The following is a 22,466-nucleotide window of genomic DNA, read 5'->3' as shown; positions in this document are numbered from 1 at the left end:
GTGACTTAGGACACTGAAAAAGACAAAATTCAGACTTGACAGTTCTTGCCATTTCCTTCTTTACTAAATTCACTGCTCTTTTGTGTGCAATAATTTTGTTTTAATTTTAGAATTAAAAAAATCTTCATTGTCCATAGTAAAAATAAAGACTTTAGACCGATCTCTGTTTTCTGTGCTTGGTTGGTGATTTTTGTATGTATTTATTTTCAGCACTGCTCTGAGTTTAGGCATTCCATCCAACATCACTAGATTGCAGATTCTCTCAGATGGAAGAGTAGAAAAATAACGAAAGTTGCCCCTGACTCAAAATCTTCCTTGAAAAATGATGGCAAGAAAACGGACTCGTTTGGTAAGTAGAAATGAGAGATTATTATTTCCATTACCTGCAAGATATGATGTGTCTTCCAAAAATGAGAGCATGACTAATTTAACTAGAAAATGTTGCAGGCAGCCTATATCAATTCTCCACTACCCCAATTCAAGGCCGAGTCAATATGTCTTTACTTCAAAAACAAGTACAGAAAGGGGGGAGAAGGCACTATTTATTTGGGTGTGTAGACAAAAGGACAAAGAGAAATTGCCCCTCCCCTAATCTCCTAATACTGGCCCTTAAATGAAAGAGTTTCGTGACCTGAAAGTTACTCGTCAGGACGGATGTAACTGAAAACGCATGGGAAGTTACAGTCATTCATTCTCTCCTCTTGAGCTAGTACCTGACCAGGGAGACATATTAAGTCACTTGGCTTGTTCTTCGTGGAGAAGTTTTAGTGTCTAATTGGATCACAAACAGAATGTGAGCAAGTCCATTATGCAAGAAAGAAGCCCCACCTTCTGGCCACCCGTGTAAGTCTTACAGTGCACCTCCCCACCATATCCCCTGCCACACTCCCAACCCCTGTGCATCGGGGCAAAAGTAGCTCTCCACTGGGCTTTATTTCCTAAAGCAGGAAGCTTTCCTGTGTACTTGGGAAGAAAATATTTGGCAATAATGGAAATCAAAATATTTCTCTAGACAGTTCAGCATTATCTGTAAACCCTCATGCCCTTTCAAACCAAAGCATACTTGTTTAGTAACAACAAGTTATTCCCTTTCTCTGCTTCCCTTTTTCATTGGTGGGGAGAAAACATAACAGTATTCTATCCTGGAAAACTCCATATACAGTCTGACAATTGCTTTATCTTTTCCTTCTCAGCTCATAAGCTTAGATCATTATTAACAGAATTTTTCTGTTTGTCGATACCATTTGCAAATACGTCATGATTCCTTTCAGTGACATTATTAATCAATTTATAATTCAAGCTATAGCTTCATTGTGTCCAATGTATTTTGCGTTTGTAATATAACACTGTGTAAAGTATCTCTTAAGTCTACTAGGTTCTATTTGTGTCTGAGACCACGTTTTGACCATCGTATTTATTTCTTATTGATATTACCTCACTAATGTAAGCAATGAGGTATAATAACCAGCATGCTTTCCATTGGACCCCATGTAGGTTCTCAGCACTAAAATAAGAAAGCTAAACTGGCATAAAGCTATGTAAGAGATTCTCCTTTAATTTACATCTGAGTTTTGTGACCAACGTACATAAATAAAGCATGCTACAATGAGAACGACCACTACCCACAATAGTTGGTAATTAAGAGTAAGGGAGAGGTGAAGTGGGGTGAATTTCAGAATAAAATGTGTTCAAGGAGCGTGGCGATGGGTGGGGAATACGTACGTGGGAGATGTCATCGATCACTAATATGCTGCCCAGTGGGGACAAATCAAGGACACGATACTTTCCAAGTCCCACTAGTGTGTTAGAGACTTCTCAGTTTAATTGAGTATGAATATGCCTTTTCGTGCCCTCGATTTCCATCTTATTTTTTTTTTTAAGTAGGCTCCACGCTCAGTGTGGAGCCCAACCCCAGTCTTGAACTCACAGCCCTGAGATGTAGACCTTGAGCTGAGATCAAGAGCTGGATGCTTAACTGACAGCCACCCAGGCGCCCCTGTGCCCTTGATTTCTTAACGAAAATTGAATGCCACATTCTTCTAATTGTTGCTTCTTGGGAACGTTACTGCTAACTACTTTTTCCACCCAAGAACTGATAGTTAAAACAATACGTGTTGCGAGAACTGTCAGAAATCCGGACCAGCATTGTTCCCGGTCACTCTTCATTTCCTCCCTCCTCTTATCTCTTCTCTGACATTCACCTTTCACTGCCATGTTGGAGTCAATCATGAAGAGACCGTATTTTATGCTTTATTGTGATGTGTTAGGCCTATTTCTGAAAATGAAATAACTCCGTGAAAGAGAAAAACTCACAACCCAAACAAGACAGATATCCAAAATAAGTAAGATGAGTAAGTGACAAAAAACAGTGGGCTGGTTTTAGGCATTTTCTTTTGCGCTCTTGTCCTGAGAGGAAAACTTAATTCACTTTTATGTGTCTCATTTGTCCGTTTGTAAAAATCTTGTAGTATTTGTGTGTGTTTCTGTTTTATAAAAGTCATAATAAGCAGAATTATGTAACAAGTATTTGCTATTTGTAGTGCAAACAGTTGTGCTTAAACCTCAGAAACATCTGGTAAGGCAGGAGTACCTATTCTCCCATTAAAGAAATGAGATCATGATTCTGCCAGGGTCACTTCTGATTATACATCCTGGGTTGTCTTTCTACACTATTCTGCTTCTAAGGAGTGGTTATTAATAACCAAATTGTTTTTTTTTTAATGTTTGTTTCCTTATTTTTGAGAATGAGCGAGCCCATCACAGGATGGGCAGGGACAAAGAGAGAGAGGGAGAGAGAGATTCCCAAGCAGGCTCTGTGCTGTCAGTGCAGAGCCCAATGCAGGGCTCGATCCCACAAACTGTGGGATCATGACCTGAGCCGAGATCAAGAGTCAGCCACTTAACCTACTGAGCCACCCAGGCACCCTCATCACCAAGTTTCTTGATGCTACTGAGGGACCAGGGACTACTTTCTAGCCCAGTAGACTATGGGAAAATTCATGGCATCTGAATCTTGGCATCTGAGGTAATGAGAAGGGGTTAGTAGATGTCTTAGTTCTGGCTGCTATAGTAAGACATAGCGTGCTAATACCATAGACTTGAGGTGGGGCGGCGCTTAAACAACAGAAATTTGTTTTCCCACAGTTCTGGAGACTAGAAAGCCCAAGATCAAGGTCCCTCAGGGTTCACTTCCTAGTGAGAGCTCTCTTTCCAACTTGCAGATGGCTGCCTTCTCCCTGTGTCCTCACACAGTGGAGAGACAGGGAGGTGAACAAAGGGAGGGAGGGAGAGATAAAGGGAGAGAGAGCGAGCCCTGCCCCCTCTTCCTCTTCTTATGAAACACTAATCTCAACATGTGGGTCCCCCACCTCATGACCTCATTTAAACCTAACTATGCCTCAAAGGCCCCACCTCCAAATGCTTGGGGCTAGCGCTTCAATGTTTGTATTTTGGAGAGACGCCAACGTTTAGTCCGTAACATAGATTTAAGGCAAATGTGTCTGCATGCTGAATTTACAGAACTCAGTGACTACTAGAAGTATAGAATTATAAGGTGAACTCACATCACCTGGCAAATTTTTCTCTTTACAGAAGCTAAATGGGAAAAAATTAAGCGACCTGCCCAACCATGGTCAATTTATCATTTGCATTTGGTTCTCTCCCATTTTCCTGCTACAACTCATAGCTATCTCATACCTACATCCTTCCTCCCTCCCTATTAAATCCCTCAGTTTCCAGCAACCTGACTTACGCCTTCACTGGATTGCCTGCTGAGCCAAACCCATTCTTCAGAAAAGAACCAGTGAGACACTGATTTCCCCAGAATCCGTTCCCTGAACCCCCAGACTAGTAGAACCAAGACTGCATTCGCAGTCTGGCCACTCCTGGAGGGAAGATGACCTCAAAGTCCCTAAGGCAGATACTGAAAATTCCATCCCCACCCCCACCCCGGGGATCCCTGAGAAGTCCAGGAGCACTTAAGTTCTAGTCAGCTCCAGAATCGAGTTCTTGGAGCCACTATGTTAGCTCAGCTTAGGGAATGTCTTGCTGAGCTGTGTTGCTCAGAACTGTGTTAGCTCACGTGGCATTGAGATTTCTTCCTCCGTATCCATTAAACGCCATCTCACTCGACATTCATGTGAGTGGGAGTTTGGGAAGACAGATGGATTTTTTTTGGTACCTTTGACGACAGCTTAATACCAGCTGTTGGAGGACCACCTGTGGAGGCTACAGCCACTGCTGGATGGCAGTACCTCATGGTAATAAGGCCTTCTGTCTTCTTCCTTTGCTCCTTTCTCCCAGCCACCAGCTCGGCTACCAAGAGTACCTAGTCGCTTCCTGCACTGGAAGGTTCGACTGTCTTTTCTGTTTGCTCGGCTTCTGCTAAGTCATTTCCTCTTCCCACACCATCACTCACCTTCCACGTAAAGGCCGTTCTCTCCCTAAGAGCAACTCTGGTGCCTGCGGTAAAGAAATAAATGCCCTACCCCATTTCGCCAGGTGAAATCATGGGCTTAACAACAACTAGACCCTCTGAGCCCAGTCACAGCATTTCTGGCATCTCTGCTTTGTTTAATAAGGTCTTCACTTTTTCACACATCTAAAAGCCATCCCAACAGAGTGTTAATAGTCCTCTGGGGCCCTCACCAGGGTGCTGTTGACTGTGTTACCAAACAGCATCCCAATGTTGACAACCTCTCCCTTACCTAGATTTGTCTTCTGACGCTTTGATTCAACACCCCCGGGATCCACTCCCAGGCAGACACTTCTGGATCCTGCTGGTATATGTTAGCACACACGGTTGCTCTTTCGGCAAAGAATCCCTTTCCTCCTCCACCAGGTCCCGCACATTCACAGTCAGGATACACTGAGACTTGACGCTAGATATTGACTGGTGTCCAAGAGGAGAGCTGGGAGCAGATCTTCTGTTTTTAAAGTGCTTGCCCCGTTTGAGGCTTTTGCAGTCTTCAAATAAAGAGGAGCCAGGCGGGGGTCCATCTCACAACAAGAGGTCACGGGCAAGAAAGTTCAGGAAACTCTAGCCGGACTCCCCATCTCAAGTTTCAGATCTCCATCCCTTCCCTATCAGCACCTTGACCGTGGTGTAGGCAACCAAGGTCAGCTGAGAATTAAGCGTTCCCCGATGGTTGTCATTCACAATTCAGTCCTGTGCCTGACCTGGAGCTTTCTCTGCCCTGTGGCTGAAGATAGTGGAGGCTAGGGCTTGGGCGTGGTGGTAGGGATCTCTAAATATGCACAAAATCTCTCTGATTCTCAGACTTCCCTTTAAAAATTGCAGTTCCCCCGAGCCTGCCATTTTCTTTCTTCGTGCATCATTGGCGTCCAGACAGCAACAGCTGTGGCTATGCAACTCCGCCATCTTTGTATGTTTTATTTCCCCCCAGACCTTTCGAACGCCAGACATACTCCACCGCGGTGCATCTCTTCGGCTCGGGTGCCACTGCAGTGGACACGTGCCTTAGCAGTGACACCATGATGGGGAGTGCCGGTGCCTCTGCTACCAGCAAGGATGGGTCCTCGGTGCCAGCCAAGATCTGATCCAACTCTAGTGTCCCACTCTAACACTGTTGGCTGTTGCCTCAGGTAAAACCCAAACTTAGCCTGAACCCTGTGGGGATGGGTGCCTAGAACAACAGATCGCCCCGTAGAGTTGTCCCATCTTTGAGGCAGGGGTGTCAGGGTTTGTACCCCGCTGTCCGTCACACCCCAATTCCGGCAATATCGAATCTAGAACAGTGTGAATCGTCTGTCCCTTGAAGATGTTGCTTCTTCCTGGGTCTTTGATCTTGGGCAAATCACTTACCTCTTCTAAACCTCAGATAGCTTCTCTGAAAATGGGGAGATGAATTTCTATTTCAGAAGATTATTGGGAGAACTAAAGGAAACAAATAGATGTGAAGTCTTTGTGTGGCACGCTTAGATCAGTGCTGTAAGGAGCACTGTAAATGTCCGTTCCCAATCCTCTCCCGCAGTCCCAACATTTAACTACCCTTTGATTTGCAGCAGGTTCACCTTTCTGAACATGGATGAACTATGTCAATTCTCCCTTCCCGCAAATCTCACAAGACTCCTGTAGCATCAGAAACATACTCACACGAGTATTCTTTTTAATGGTGGCAAAAGGCACACGACATAGAATTTAGCATTTTATTTTCGAGAGTTCAGTCTTGTTAAGGGTATTCACATTGTTGGGCAACCGATCTCTAGGACTTTTTCACCTCATAAACCTGAAACTCTATTAAAAACCACCTTTCCATTCCCAGTCTCCCCAGCCCCTGGCAACCAACTTTCTACTATCTCTGTGAATCTGACTGCTTTGGATACCTCATGTAAGTGGAATCATACAGTATCTGCCTTCTTGTAATTGGCTTATTTCATTGGGCATAATGTCCTTAAGGTTCATCCACGTTGTGGCATGTGTCGGAATTTCCTTCCCTTTTAAGGCTGAATGATAAATATTCTAGCCTTTGTATACACCACATTTTGTGTTTCCATTTACCCACCAGTGTACCTACACTTGGATTGCTACCACTTTTTGGCTACTGTGAATAGTGATACTGTAAACATGGCTGTACAAATATCTCTTCAAGTACACGCATTCAGTGCAATTGCTGGATTGTCCGGTAGTTTTATTTTTAATCTTTTGAGGAACTTCCATACTATTTTCCATAGTGGCCGCACCATTTTGCAATCTCATCAGCGGGACACAGGGCTTCCAATCTCTCCATCTCCATATTCTTGCAAACACTCGCTGTGAGATCGTGGTTTCGTTTTTGTTTTTATATTAGCCATCCTGGTGTGTGTGGAAAATACTTTTAAACCTAGTTAATATCATTAACATTTAACACTTTGTTAGTCTCTGTAATGTTTAATTTTATGTGTCAATTTGACTGGCCTAAGGGATGCCCAGAGAGCGATAACACATTATTTTTGCGTGTGTCCGTGAAGGGCATGGTCACAAGAGATGAGCATTTGATTTGGTAGACAGAATAAAGAAGATCAACCTCACCGATGCAGGTAGGCATAATCCAATCTGTTGGGGGCCTGAATAGAACAAAAAGTCAGAGGAAGGGCAGATTTGCTCTCTGCTGAGCTGATACATCCATCATCTCCTGCCCTCAGACATAAGCAGTCCTGGTACCTGGGCCTTTGCACTTGGACTAGGACTTACACCATTGGCTTTCCTAGTCTACCGCTTGCAGAGGGCAGATTGGAATGTCCCACGCTTCCATAATCACATCAATCGATTCCTATAATAAATATAACATAACATAAATGTGCATATGTCTGCATTTCATGTACATGTAAAGATATCTCTTGTTGATTCTGTTTCTCTAGAGAACCGTCACTAATACAGTCTCTATAACTTTTTGCTACCGACAGGCAAATCTTCCCGGTTTGTAGGAGCTCAAAAATCATTAGCATGCTCATTTCAAATTCCAAGTTTTCCTTGAAAGTTAAGGTTTCCAAAGCTTGACTCTTCTATTATTCTGTTGATATAATGCTATATAATATGAATAAAAACAAGAAAGAGAACTGTAACATATGATCCGGTATGCAATAATGAAAGTCCCTAAATCTCTGAGTGCAAACATAAATGATTCTTTATTATTTTTTATTTAAAAATTTTTTTACTGTTTATTTATTTTTGAGAGAGAGAGAGAGACAGAGTGTGAGCAGGGGAGGGGCAGAGAGAGAGGGAGACACAGAATCCGAAGCAGGCTCCAGGCTCCGAGCTGTCAGCACAGAGCCCAATGTGGGGCTCGAACCCACAAACTATGAGATCATGACCTGAACCGAAGTCAGACACTTAACCAACTGAGCCACTCAGGTGCCCCAGTGATTCTTTAATTCTTAATTTTAAATCAAGGCTTTTTTTTTTTTTGCTTCAATGCATAGTCCAACTACAATTCATTAACTCTAGGATGGATTCTGTCTGAAGTCTCATGGGCACAATTTCTTACATGTTTTGTTAGCAATAAATGAACGGAATAATTTTAACTTATGTTCTCCATTCCGTATTTTAAATGGAACATTATAGCATAGAAAAATAAACCATTACATCATAATACCTACAGAAAAAAAAAAAGTAGTGTTTTGTTAAGTGTTGACAGATTTGTACCTGGATACTCAGTCCTATATCTTAGGTGTCTTTTCCTAAAGTTATAACCTTAAAAAAGATCACATTCCAAAATATGTAAAATGAGAGCCGCAGAAAGAGAGGAAAGAGAGGAGGGGACAAAAAGAATATTTGAAGCAATAATGGTCAGAATTTCCCAGTTTGATGAAAAACATCAATCTACACATCCAAGAAGCTCTAACTGCCAAGTAGGATGGAAAGAACAGGGGTAAGGAGGAATTAACTTTGTCAAGGATTTCATGTTTAACTTTGTAACTATGTGAATAAATTTTCAAATTTAAGATTATTTTTTCTAATTGATTCTTATTTGTAATTGAATTACTTGGTTATTTTTGTCTTTACTCTCTATCTCACTCCAGGGGTGACAGCATTGTAGGACAGGGAGAGTCGGTAGAAGCTTAGGTCATTCTGCTGTCTAAAACCTAATGCCATGGTGGGGAAGGGTATGGAAAGGAATATGAAAAACTGCCATTGTCAAAACCCATATGTTATTAAGAGCATAAAATCAAACTAAATAAAAGCCTTAATGTGCATGCAAATGGAATAAAAATCTGAGTGAAGTTCAGCCTAAGGTGGAACGCTTTAAATATTCTGTAAGTTCATGGTCCATGTCTCATTTGCTTAGCAATGTTCCCATGAAGCTTATAGTCATGGCCTAGAAGTCTAATATTTTGTTAAAGTTTAGCAGATCCTTTATTAGGACAATTTTAGGGGTAATACATTTAAAACAACATGAAATCAGGAATTTTTGTATTGCAAAACTGTTCTGAAAAGTGTTCGTAAATCTTACACCTTGTAAAACACAAGCACAAAGCTAAAAGCCATAAACTGCCTTGGAAAGTTGTGATTGAAAATGAGATCATTCAAATCCAAAATCGATTTTCCTGAATTACAAAGAATATTTACAGAAGCTGGATGATTAATTTTTAGCATTTGCTAATTTATCTTGACTTTTCTTTCACCAAAAAATAAAATAAAATAACTGAAAGGTGTGGAGAATATGGTGGAAAATATTTTTGTTGGTTTTTTTACTTAAAAAACATAACATCCAATTTATTAAAAACTTAAAAGAATAGTATAAAGATTCCTGTATGCCTTTTGTTTGGTTTCCCAACTGTAAATAGTTTATACATTTACTTTCTCATTCTGTCTCTCTGTCTCTCTCTCACACACATATGTGTAATTTTTTTCTGAACTAATTGAAAATAAATTGCAAACGTGACTCTAGATATTTTTTGATGTATATTTCCTAAAATACAAAGACACTATTCTATATAATCACAGCACCACCAACTATATAATGAAATAAACACTGATGTAGCATGACTGTCTAATCCACAGGACCCATTCAGATTTTGTCAAATTTTACAATAATTCCATTTGGAGAAAAGAATTGTCTAGAGGTCCAAGATCAAATCCAGGATGATTCGTTGCATTTAGCTGCCAACTCTCTAGACTCTTGCAATTTAAACAGTTCTTCCACCTTTCTTTGACTTCCTTGAACCTGACAGCTTTTGGTGGGAACCTGACACAATTTGGTGATAATTTGACAGTTATTTTCCATAATACTGCTTAATTTTGATGAATATAATGACATACGTTTCTTTCTAAAAATGAACAGCAGAAAGAAACTTCAAACTACTGTAAAATAATCAGCATTCTCTCTACGCCCTATATCTCACCTCAGCGCTGCAGTTTAAATAAGAAAAAGCACCCTTACAAGAAAGGGAAGAAAAAGAAGGGAGGTGAAAGAAAATGAAATCAATAAGAAAATCTTCAGAACGAGAGAAATAACTTCTGCAACATTTTATTTAAGCCATAATAATCTCTCATAAGTATTAAATCCTAGATCTAATCCAGTAAAAAAATAATAATAATAATAACCAGTATCTATGTATAAATAGGGCACTCTAGTAAATAGTTCAATGTAGGTAGGTACCTAATGTCTCTTTCTACGCTTGAAATTCTGGCTTCGTCTTTGTACTTTGCGTTGCCTGAAGCTTTTGCAGAACCAAACTATGAATGTCTCGCACCCAATTCCTCCATAGAAAAGTTTTCTCTTTATTGGAACTCATCTCTTTTACTTCATTGTCTGATTTTCAGCTGGTGTTTTGGCAGATTAACTGTTGGGCATCTGTTATTTAATGACTGCATTGTCATTCTGTTATCATTTATGTTGTTACTTATTTCTCAATAAATGTAATTCAGTCAACAAGTAAACTTCTCTTCCATGAAAACAATGAGTATTCATAATCATAAAAATTATTTTCTGGATGAAATTTTCCGTTATGTATTTGCAACATCAGACTAAAAATTTTTTTTAATTATTTTTTAACATTTTGAGAGACAGAAAAAGACAGAGCACAAGCAGGGGAGGGGGCAGAGAGGGAGGGAGACACGGAATCCAAAGCGGGGCTCCAGGCTCTGAGCTGTCAGCACAGAGCCTGGTGCAGGGCTGAAACCCACAAACCATAAGATCATGACCTGAGCCAAAGTGAGATGCTTAACCAACTGAGCCACTCAGGCGCCCCCCAGACTACAAATTTTTGAGAAGTATATACATAATACCTAGGAATGCATTTGCTGCGGTGACATCATCACATTTCATTCATAGAAACATTCACATTTTATTATCTTTAAAAATTATACAGTGCTTTGATCAACACGGCAATGGCTGGTTAAGCTCTCATTTCTTTCGTGAATCCTGTGGTTTGTGATCTATTACTCACTGATCCAGTTCCCCAAGATTTTATAAAAAATCTTTACAGTATTAGCTCTGGATCGCATAGAGTTTTTATAAATCAGAATGATATTTTAACTTACCTAAAGGATATAGGTTAATTCCTTGCAATTTCCCTCGTAACTCCTATGTATTCTCCCTTTTTTTTCTGTACAGACTTATCATGCAGCTCCATAGGCCCAAGAGATGCAATAATGTAACAGACATGATCTTTTAAGGTAATTTTATCCAACATTCTTATTTGGAAGGCATTTGAGAGGAGCACAGAGAAACCAAGTGCCCAGGTTTCCTGATACCAGTTCTGCAGTCCTTGCTACACTACGCACCAAGGGACCTGCCGTCTTCATAAAGTTGATGTCTTCCGCAAAAACAAAACAACACAAAACAAGAAGCCGGCACAGAGTATGTTCTGTGTATCTATGACAGAACACCGAAACACCCTCTATTTGGGCAGGCTGACCTCCTCGTGGCGAATACAGTTTGGGGAGGACGGAGATAATAGCCGATTAGAACAGACCGCACGGCCAGATCAGGCACATACCCAGGCCAGCTGTCCAGGCCTTGCCGACAACCTTCTATAGCCTCACCTCTAAATAAACATGTAACAAATATCTCATGGATATCCATTTGAAAGGTCAGCAAATGATTAGCCTGCCCAGAGGGCCCTCATGTTTCTACCCAGCCCTGCGTGATTTGAGACCATTTCCTGCACCAGGGTGCCAAAAGAGAAATGGGATGCAGTTTCAACTAGCCATTTGAGAAATTCTAATCAAACCTTCCAGAGGCTTTAACCAAATAAACCAATCCAATGTGTATTTTAAAAATGGTCTGAGAATGTAAAGGGCAAGGAAAGGGAATGGGAGACAGAACAGAGTAGGGATATAAACATAACATAGAACAGCCGGATAAGAAATGGAAGTTTTAATCAAGTAACTGCTGTTTTGTACAACTGGTTTGGTTAGCATTTACTAACAGACGAGACTTGCCTTTGCTGGATTGATGTGAATAGACTGTTTCCTTCTTGGTCGGGCAGACGTGATATGCAGAGGAAGCAAAGTCGTAATTTACTTGTAAGAGGAGTTACATCAGTATCGTGATGGCAAAAGATGTCCCTCATTTTTGTCGCCCCGACAGCAAAAGTTCAGCATCCATGGGCAAGGGTGTGTTTGCGGTAACTGTGGCATCCAACACCACCTGCTAAGGGACCCAGGACAAGTCTCACCTATCAATTCATCAGGCAATAGGCAGACGGACCTTGGTCCTAGCTGTGGATCTTGTAATGGCACCTTAACTGGCTTCAGCCCCTCTTAGCTGTGGTCCAGAAGCTCCTGGAGAACACTGACTTAGGCAATTGCCTGTGCACGAAAGAGCCTTTGGGGAAGTCCACGATTACAGAGAAGAAGTGCCAGCACACTGCTGCAGCAAAAAACCAATTTGGCTGCCTTCGAGATGGCAGTAAAGACTGGAGGAGATGACGCGAGGATAGCCACGCAGAAGTTCAAGGAACAGGAACAATCAAGGTCATGTAACACTGCCAGAAGCTCGTAATAAGCTTCCTGTAAGCAAACTGAACACATGAGGATCTGCAGTTTACCAGACAAATAAATCAAAATAGCAGCTTTAAGGAAATTCAGTAAGCTATAAGAAAACAAAGCCAAATTGGTACAGAAACTGTGACACAGAGTGGAGGTTCCTCAAAAATTTTTAATGTAGAACTACTATATGATTCTTCAATCCCATTTCTGTGTATGGATCCAAAGGAAATGGAAACAAGATCTTGACAAAATACCTTCACTTCCATGTCAGTTCAGCACTATGCACGGTAGCCAGGATGTGGAACAACCTAAGTGTCCGTCAACAGACGAATGGATAAAGAAGATGCGATGTGTCGCATTATTACGTTGTGTTGTAATGAAATATGTAACGAGATATTATTCGGCCACAAGAAGGAAGGAAATCCTGCCATTTGCGACCATATGGATGGACCTTGAGGGCATGAAGCTAAATAAGATAAATCAGAGAAAGACAAAGCCTGTATGGTATCACTTCTATGTGGAACCTAAAACTACTGAACTCATAGAAACAGAGAGTAGAAGGGTGGTTACCAGTGGCTGAGCAGTGGGGGAGATGGAGAAATGTTGGTCAAAGGGTACAGACTTCCAGCTATACGATGAGTAAGTCTGAAGCTAATAATTCTGTATTCTTCTCTATTGAAAGTTGTTAAGAGAGAAAATCTTGAAGAGTCTCACCTGCAAAAGGGAAAACTGGTAATTATATGACATGTTGGAGATGTTGGCTGACACTGTGATCGTAGCAATCATTTTGCAAAATACAAGTTTATCAAGTCAACACCTACATCTTAAAGTTACACAATGTCATGTGTCAGTTGTATCTCAGTGAAGCTAGAAAATAAATGAATCGTGTAGCAATTTCAGTTAACATTGATCGGTTACGTCATATTACTGAACATCCTGCCAGATCCTTTTACGTGCAATCTTACTGAATTCTCATAATCACCTAAAGAAATGTGATTTCCGCTGTGTGTGCAGACCATCATCCTGGTTGCTACAGAAGTTAGGAGTTAGGAGTAGGAAAAGGGGAGAAAATGAAAAAACATCTACACGTGAACCCTCATGTTTGTACTGGCTATCTACTTATTGGTGCAAAATGAATCCACAGAAAACTTAGTGACTTGAAAACAATACTCCTTTGTCCTCTCTCACAGTGTCCACGCATCAGGAATGGGGCAGGACGTGTTGGACATGCCTTTCCTCTGCAATGCCTGCGGCCTCAGGTGGAACACTCAAAGTCTGGAGGCAGAAATCACCAGAAGATTTACTCACATACATCTAGTGGTTGATTCTGGCCTTGGGTCACAGATCTGGCCAGTCCCAGGCTTCCTTACATCATAGCTCTGGATTCTGAGGTAAGCATCATGGAGGGCGTAGGAGAGGAGCTCGAACCTTTCTGTGACCCAGCCTAAGAAGTCACATGGGATCCCTTCAGTCATACCCCACGGGGCCAGTTGAGATAGTCACAAATCTTGTCCTGTTTCCAGAGGAGGGACTATAACCCCAGCAGCCCCATCTCTGGGTGGGTCAGTCATACTGTAAAAAGAGTCTTTGGGATGGGATAAATACATTGGAGCAGCCACCAATGAGAAACAGAATTCCCCACAACCTTATACTTTGGTAAAGCCTTTAGGGTGAGCTCTGAAGTTAGCCAACACCAAGAAACATGCCTCATGCAGGACTCCATGGGTGGTCAGAGAAGGGAAGCATTAGAGATGATTTCAGACTAAGGATTAAGGCGGGCTTTATAGAGGAAGCAGTATTTGAATTCTATCTGACTGGGAAGCATTTTGATTCGTTTATTCATTGTGTGCCTACTTGGTGTATGGATGGTAATGTGCTAAGTGGAGAATATAATGGAAAATTCTACTCCCAAGGCACAAGGTTGAAGGTGATCTCAAAAGAGGGCCTCAGGACTTCCTCAGTGGGGAACTATTCGTTTGCACCCTTGCTTCTCTCCTCTCACCATCATATTCCTTCTTGTGTTGCCGGAAGCTCGCAGAGGTGCAGAGATCATGAATCATACTTCCCCTGACTTCCCTTTAGTCTCTGCTCCAATAGAGAGCAGGACCATGGGAGACATGGCACTGAATAATTTGGGGACCAAGCTGGAAATTGCTTTGTATTTATTTTTTTAGTTTTTTTTTAAGTTTTATTTATTTAAGTAATCTCTACACCCAACGTGGGGGCTCGAACTCACAACCCAGGGATCAAGAGTCACATGCTCTTCTGACTGAGCCAGCCAGCACCCCTGTTCAATATTTCTAAAGGAAAAAATTCTACAAAACACTGAATGGAATGAAATAATCTATTTGTAGACTATTGAGTTGCCAGTGTTTAAATCTTCAAAGAAACCAAATTTCTTGTGATGTGTGAACTCAACAATTTAAAACACACAGAAGCAAATATTTTTATAGTTTCTCTTTTCTGTTTTATTTCAATATATCCCATTTCTTCTCTCTACCCATGTGATTCCACATGGAATAGAGATCAAAGCTTTTACTTGTTGATGAGGAAATGCACAGAAAAATCTAAACATTTACAGTAGTTAACGGTTGGACCAGAGAAACTAGAAATGTCAAAGCCATGACTGCGACTTTTTAAATCCCGTCAATTATTCTGTCCCTGAGCAAGTGAAACTTTCAGCAATACTAGGGCATTGTCTTTTTTTAAATAGCTCCAAGTCTTGTATTTTACTACAGAACAACTTCCTAAAGTAGGATATGCCCCAGATTTATACAAGAGCAGTTCAGTAAAATATTCACTGTTTTTAAACCCGTACACATATTTAAAAAAAAAAAAAACCAAAAACTGACTTTGGGAACTCACTGTAAATTCCAAGCCTCTGTTCTGATCACGAAACATTGACCATGACTCAACTGTGATTTCTTTCCTCATATAGATGAGATTTGCTTATAGCTTTAGACTTATCTTGAAAGTAGATCATCAAATACCTTTACAGTTAAGAATTTTGCAGATTGTATTTCTAATAGAGGATCAAGGCATGGGTATTTAAAAACCAGTGATTTCAAAAGGCTAAGAATTTCATAGGGTAAGAACATTAATTTACTAGGTTGGAAAATATTTTTTTACCACAGAGATGGAATGATCCTAAACTCTTGTTTCTCCCTTCTGAAGCTCTTTAGAAGTGGCTCAGAGATAAAGTTCAAATACAACGAACTTTAGATAAACCAGCTCATCAGGTTTAAGCGAATTCAGAGGCCTTCCCACTGTGAGTAAAACCCTAGATAGTCTGTTATACTGTCAGAAGCAGCATTCTGTGATTCACATCAAGCCTTAAAAGTACAGAATGATTACTAGGCGTGGTCTAAGCAGCTCAAGGCAGCCACATACTTATTCATATGGTGAATACAAATGGTGAATTCATTAGGTAAAACCACACTACCAAAGAATAAGGATCTAAAAATATGAGGGTATGTTGTAAGAATGTATCAAAATAATATAAGGATCCACAATAAAACTAGCTGATAAGAACCCCAAAATATGAGAAGTGGGGAAGAACCACCACCAATGATAAGACCCACTTGGCATCTGCACTCATGTGGGAGGAAATGGAAAGAGCAAAATGGGGCATCCGAGTACCCTGAGAAAAGGGGGATCCAAAATCACCAGCAGGTACTCTCTAAGCATGAAAAGACTGTCAGAGGAGTCTACAAATTTCGTTCATGGAGGAGAGCAAGGGAGCCTGAGGAAAGGTCAGCAGGTGCCAAAATGGTCTTGGTCCTTGGAATTCACAAAACTTGTAATCCTGAGCTCACTTCTAGAGCAGACCTCTCACTAAGGAGAAATCGATGACAATCTAGGTTGCAGGACATCAGGGCAAAGAAAAGAGAAATCCGGATAAACATGGGGGGAAAGAGAGCAGAGGAAACAGAGCTCAGAGAATAGGCCATGTCTTAATTATTTCATAGAAAGAACAGACCAAGGAGCTTTAGAGCTATGAAGCTAGAAATATATCCTGGCCCACCCCTGCCTTCTTAAAAGTACAGAAAAACTCCTATCACTTAAAAATGAGCGACAGAGGGGCGCCTGGGTGGCTCAGTTGGTTGAGCAGCTGACTCTTGATTTCGGCTCGGTCATGATCTCAGGGTTGTGGGATGGAGCCCTGTGTCAGACTCCATGCTGACAGCTTAAGATTTTTTCCTCTCTCTTGCTCTTTCTCCCCACCTCTGCGCCTCCCCCGCCCCCCCCCACCATGCACGATCTCTCTCTCTCTCTCTCTCTCTCTCTCAAAAAAAGAAAAAAAAATGAGCAACAGGAAAGAATCATAGTCAATTTCTATACAATGTTATTATTATTACAAAGAAAGAAAAAAGTGAGGGAGGAAGCAAGGGAAGGAAGAATATCCTTACAATCAATGAAAGAAAAACATGCCCAGAGAGCAAATAAAACTGTTACCTAATGTCTCAATATGAACTAAAAAAAAATTAACATAATTGTAGAAAGTATTAAAGAATAGCATAAATCAGAATTGGAAAAATGTGGAAATAAAGTGATTGGAGAAAAGGAATATTTGAAGAAGTTGTCGGAACTCAAAAACCACATTTATTTATTTAGTTACTTATTTGAACATTTTTTTCAAAATAAAGAAAAATCATGCAAACTGGAATAAACACAATACAAAATGCCCTAAAAGAGCGTTATAAAATTGAAAGAACAAATATTTTTAAAACCAAAAATGTCATTTTTGAAGGCAGAAGGGAAGACCCAATATACACATAGGAGTCCCCAAAGAAATAAGTAATAGATGAGAACAAATAAATCTGTAATTTAAGCAAATTTTCCTGAATGAAAAAAGACTTGAGCCTAACCTGGATGCTTGAGAATATTGGCCCACAGCTGTCAATACTGACATGTATTCCAGGAACCCACAGTCTTCAAAAGGAAAAAAAGAAAACCTTTGGGTATTCAGCAAAAATACCAAGTCAGTCAGTAAGAAAGTAAAGAAAATCAGTTGCCGTCTCACTTTTCAGGAGCAACACCATAGGCTAGAAGACAATGGCATGATATTTTAAAATATGCAAAAAGGAAAATTCAAGCCAAGAATTTTGTATTCCACTAAATGGATCTTCAAGTTTAAGAACCATGTACTGATGGCTTTGAATTCCAGGAATATGGTTTTGACAAATTCTCCCTGTCAATTTATTACATAATTAGCTTCAGACTACCAATATGGAAGGGGATACATTGACGTAATACTCAATAATGGTTGTGAGATAGAATAGTATTTAGTAATGCAGTCTGGTTATGTTACAACCATCGAAGCTTGATGGAAGAATGGCCAGAGTATATGACAGTAGAGTAACTTCATTTCTAGGCATTAAGTAGTAAAAGGACACTACATCAAATCAGATGGTATGGAGATGAAGAGAAGAGAAAATATGAGGACACTGGCTAATTTCAATATTGCTCCTAGTGGGGAAAAAAATAGGCAATAACCAAAAAAGAGAGCACTAAAGGTTTTATATATAGTATAAAGACAACCTTGAGAACAAAAATATAAACCTTTCTGGAGAACATATTCACTTACACATTTAAAAGAAAAAAGAACACTTTCTTAAAGTTTATTTATTTATTTTGAGAGAGAGCGAGAGAGCAGGGAAGGGCAGAGAGAGAGAGAGAGAGAGAGAAAGAGAATCCCAAGCAGGCTCCCAGCTGTCAGCATGGAGCCCGACGTGGGGCTCCATCCCAACGACCATGAGATCATGTCCTGAGCCAAAATTAAGAGTCGGACATTTAACCGACTGAGCCACCCAGGCGCCCCAGGAAGAACATTTTAATGGTTTCCAAAGAATGAAGGATGAAATAGGGTAGAGGGATCATAAGTTAGTCCTTTTTTGAAGATATCTTGTTCTGTAGATTTGACTTTGGAAACTTATAAATATTTTATACAATCTTAAAGCAAAATGAAAATTCTAAAAAGCAGTTTCTGGAGTTCCATTTCTGGGATGAAAACATACGCACCTCCATGGACCCAACCCAAGCAAAGTTCATGACAATTATTCTTCTAACTTTTAAGTCTCTGGGAATTTCCCAAGGGCATACAGCAAATGAATCACGATTTAGTCAAGAAAATCTCCTGAAACTTATAGGAAAAATGACAGTGTGCACTTGAGCTATAACCCACCCACTCCCAGCCCTCTGCCAGCTAAGTTTGACAGAAGCCCCACTCTGGGCGGATGAGGCCGAGAAGACAGTTCTCCCTTCCTCCTCGACTCCTAAAGAAGGATTGTAGTATCTCACCAGGAGAGGCAGTCTGCCAGCATTTCTCATCCCCACCAACTGTAAGATGAAAAAGCTAAATTCCTGCTGAGAACAGCTGAGAGGTCAGGGCTCCCTTCCCCCACCTGGTCCCTCCTCCTCAGACAGACAGGCAGAGGCTGACTCCCAGTCACAGCATGCCAGGAATGCTCCGGGGCTCTGACCACCTTCACCCCAGCTGACTTGTAGGGCAGGGCGCTTCGGGTGGCGGGGTGGGGGGTGGAATTCACAACTGCAAAGGCCTACATAAAAACAAGAAAAAAGATCTTAAATCCGCAACCTATCTTTCACCTTCTGTCCCTAGAAAAAGAAGAAAAAACAGCACAAAGCAAGCAGAAGAAAGGAAATAAGGATTAGTAGTGAAATAAATAAAACAGTGTAAGAACAATAAGTCAGTGAAACCAAACGTTGGTTCTTTGAAGAGATCAAAAATATTGGTGAAACTTTACCTAGATTAAGAAAGAAGAGGGCGCCTGGGTGGCTCAGTCGGTTAAGCGTCCAACTTCGGCTCAGGTCATGATCTTAAAATCTGTGAGTTCGAGCCCCGAGTCGGGCTCTGTGCCGACAGCTCAGAGCCTGGAGCCTGTTTCAGATTCTGTGTCTCTCTCTCTCTGCCCCTCCCCTGTTCATGCTCTGTCTCTCTCTGTCTCAAAAATAAATAAACGTTAAAAAAAAAAAATAAGAAAGAAAGAAAGAAGAAAAGAGAAGATTCAAATTAATAAAAACATAAAAGAAAGGGGCACCTGAGTGGCCCAGTCGGTTAAGTGACTGACTCTTGATCTCGGCTCAGGTCATGATCTTACAGTTCGTGGGTTCAAGCCCCGCATCTCTGTGCTGATGGCGTGAGCCTGCTTAGGATTCTGTCTCTCCTTCTCTCTGCCCCTCCCCTACTTGTGCTCTTCCTCCCTCTCAAAATAAATAAATAAACTTAAAAAAAATTTTTTTAAACATAAAAGAGGAAATATTGCTACCAATACATAAATAAAAATAATTGTAAAGGAATACTATGGGGGTGCCTGGGTGGCTCAGTCAGTTAAGTGTCCGTCTCTTGATTTCCACTCAGGTCACAATCTCACGGTTGGTGGGTCTGAGCCCCACATCGGACTCCAAGCTAACAGTGTGGAGCCTCCGTGGGATAGTCTCTCTCTCTGCCCCTCCCCCACTCACACTCACACAATCTCTCTTTCTCAAAATAAATAAGCTTTAAAAAAAAAAAAAAGGTATACTATGGACAACTGCCTGCCAACAAATCAGACAACATACATGAAATGGACACATTGTAGGAGACCTACAGACTACCAAAAGACCCAAAAGAAATAGAAAATCTAATAGACCCATAATCAGTAAAGAGATTGAATTAGTAGTCAAAAACACTTCCCACAATAAAAAGCCTGGGACCAAATGGCTTCACTGATGAATTCTACCACATATTTGAAGAACTGGTACCAGTTCCAAAGCATTCCAAAGTCAAAGTGTTCCAAAGTACAAGCGTTTCCAAAAACATAGAAGAAGAAACAAAGAAACACTTCCTGACCCATTTCGCGTATCATATATTGAATAGGAGACTTGTTTACGGAACACATAAAAAACTCTTAAAACTTAATAATAAAGAGGCAAGCCAATTTAAACAATTTTGAAAAAAAAATTCCTAAAAGAAGATACGTAAGTGGTCAATAAGCACATAAAAAGATGGTCAACATTACTAGCCATCAGGGAAATGCAAACCGAAACCAAAATTAGACCCCAGTTCACACCTACCGGAAAGCTATAACAAAAGATGGGTGACAAATGTTGGCAGGGACGTGGAGAAACTGAAACCCTCCTATGTCGCTGGTGAAAATGTAAAAGATGCAGAAACTCTGGAAAACAATCAGCTCCTCGAAATGTGAAACATGGGGTTGTCACGTGACCTGGCCATTCCACTCCTGGTTTATACTCAAGAGAAGTGAAGACACAATGTCCGCTCAAGAACTTGCCCACAGGCAAAATAGACGGTAATTACCCACCATAATTAAGTGAAACGTACATGTTGAACTATAAAAGAAAATACAACTTGCAAGATCTGATAACTGGAAAAAATTGACAACATAAACTCACCACCAGAATACCAGAGTAACAGTGTCTTTTCTGGTTGTCGTTGTTGGTTTGTTTGTTTCCTGCCTCGGGCTTGGGTTTGGCTTTAGATCCATGAGGCACTATTTTCAGTACAGAAAACAGGTGCAGCTTTGACGAAACAAACAAGAAAACAACTCGCAGCTTTGCGGTGTGTTCAGGGCAGCTCATGAGTGACGTTCCAAGGCAGCTAAGGCAGAGCCAGAAATCACTTCCCGTTCGAAGTACAATCATCAGGGAGTCAAAATCAGAGCTGTAATGAAACTTCCTAGACTGTTGCTTCGTCGGGACATTCATATGTGCATCCACAGTGTGACCTGTTTGAAGTTAGAAGTAGAGCTTGAATGTCTGACTAGCCCATATGCAAAAGCAATTCGGAAGATTGCTGGAGAAGCGCCTTCATGCACAGAAAGGCTGAGGGATGCGTAGCAGCTGAAATTGCAAGGGGAGAAGTCTGAGGCTCGGCTGGCGGAAGCCACCAGCCGGGTCCTGAGCAACGGTGGGACAGCCTGGGCAGCATCTCTGGCCTCCTGCCCTCCTGGGAGCCCCCCACCAGACAGCAGCAGCAGCAACAGATCACAGAACAAGGTGCCATCACCTGTTCTGAGACGTGCCTAAGGCTCAGCGGTACCCATGCGTCGTCCCTTCCGCTTTGTGCCAACCTCATTTCTCAACTCGGCATCTTCACAAGTCCCAGAAACATTGTGTTCGGACTAAAAACATTAGTTTTTACAACTAAAGACTTTTCTGAAGGTTTCACATGAGAAATGGAAAAGAAAGATCAACCCCACACTGCAAAAGAAACCACTCTAAAACTCTTCATTGAACAGGTGAATCTCCAAGGTTCTGTCCTCCCCACCAGGCCACTCCTGGCTTCCTTCCTCAACCTCCGCCACCCCCCCCCCACTTTATTACGTAGAGAAAATCATTCTTGCCCCATTTCCATCTTCTCCCTTCAAACATAATCTTCACAGTGTTGAGCAAACAAAGGGCTTTCTGGAACCCAGGATCAGCCCTCCCTGTTCCCCATAAACTGTGGGATTATAAATTATCTTTTAATTTATTATTATTTAATTAATTAATTTTATTTAAATTATTTAGTAATTTGATAAAAATTATTTAATTTTATTTATAAATTTATTAATTTAGTTATTTTTTAATTGAATCCTCTAGGATAGGATTTGGAATTGAATCTCAGTATTATTTTCAAGGGACATCGTGTAAATACTGATGCATCTAAATCCCAGGTAACAATAAGTTACAGTTAATAGGTTTGTACTACATCAAATGCATACTTACTACAGGTACCTGCAGAGAATTCCTGACAAATGCCAACTATAAAAGAAATGTTAACTGCGCATTTAACAGATGGAATTTTAGAGACAATGTATTACTGACTAATACCCCGCTGATACGCTTTATTTCCTCAAATGACACGCAACAGTTTCCATCATTTAAATAATAATGACTCATGAGAATTCTTCCACTATTAGAGTCAGAAGATTGCAGGAAGCCCGAAAGGATACTGAATGACCACCGCGTTCCTTCACTTTTCAGGCAGCTTGTCACTTGAGGGACTAGTATCAGTTGCTTTCCAGAA

The 22,466-nt window shown here is 40.9% G+C and overlaps 1 long non-coding RNA gene across 2 annotated transcripts in view; it reads left to right on the top strand.

Moving 5' to 3' along the window:
- The first annotated feature begins 212 nt into the window (after positions 1-212).
- LOC115506384 overlaps positions 213-22,466 on the top strand; it is a 55,858-nt gene continuing 33,604 nt past the window's right edge. Inside the window, exons 1-4 of one of the 2 annotated variants that reach the window (XR_004343169.1) lie at positions 213-349; positions 5,406-5,604; positions 11,058-11,119; positions 13,627-13,827. This is a non-coding gene — a long non-coding RNA (uncharacterized LOC115506384). The remainder of the gene's footprint in view (positions 350-5,405; positions 5,605-11,057; positions 11,120-13,626; positions 13,828-22,466) is intronic. The other variant, XR_004343168.1, reaches the window with a different exon arrangement.

This window comes from Lynx canadensis, chromosome F2 (genome assembly GCF_007474595.2).
Source record: "Lynx canadensis isolate LIC74 chromosome F2, mLynCan4.pri.v2, whole genome shotgun sequence".
Classification (NCBI taxonomy): domain Eukaryota; kingdom Metazoa; phylum Chordata; class Mammalia; order Carnivora; family Felidae; genus Lynx; species Lynx canadensis.
The sequence above is the reverse complement of the archived record's forward strand: the minus strand, read 5'-3'. Positions and strand labels throughout refer to the sequence as shown.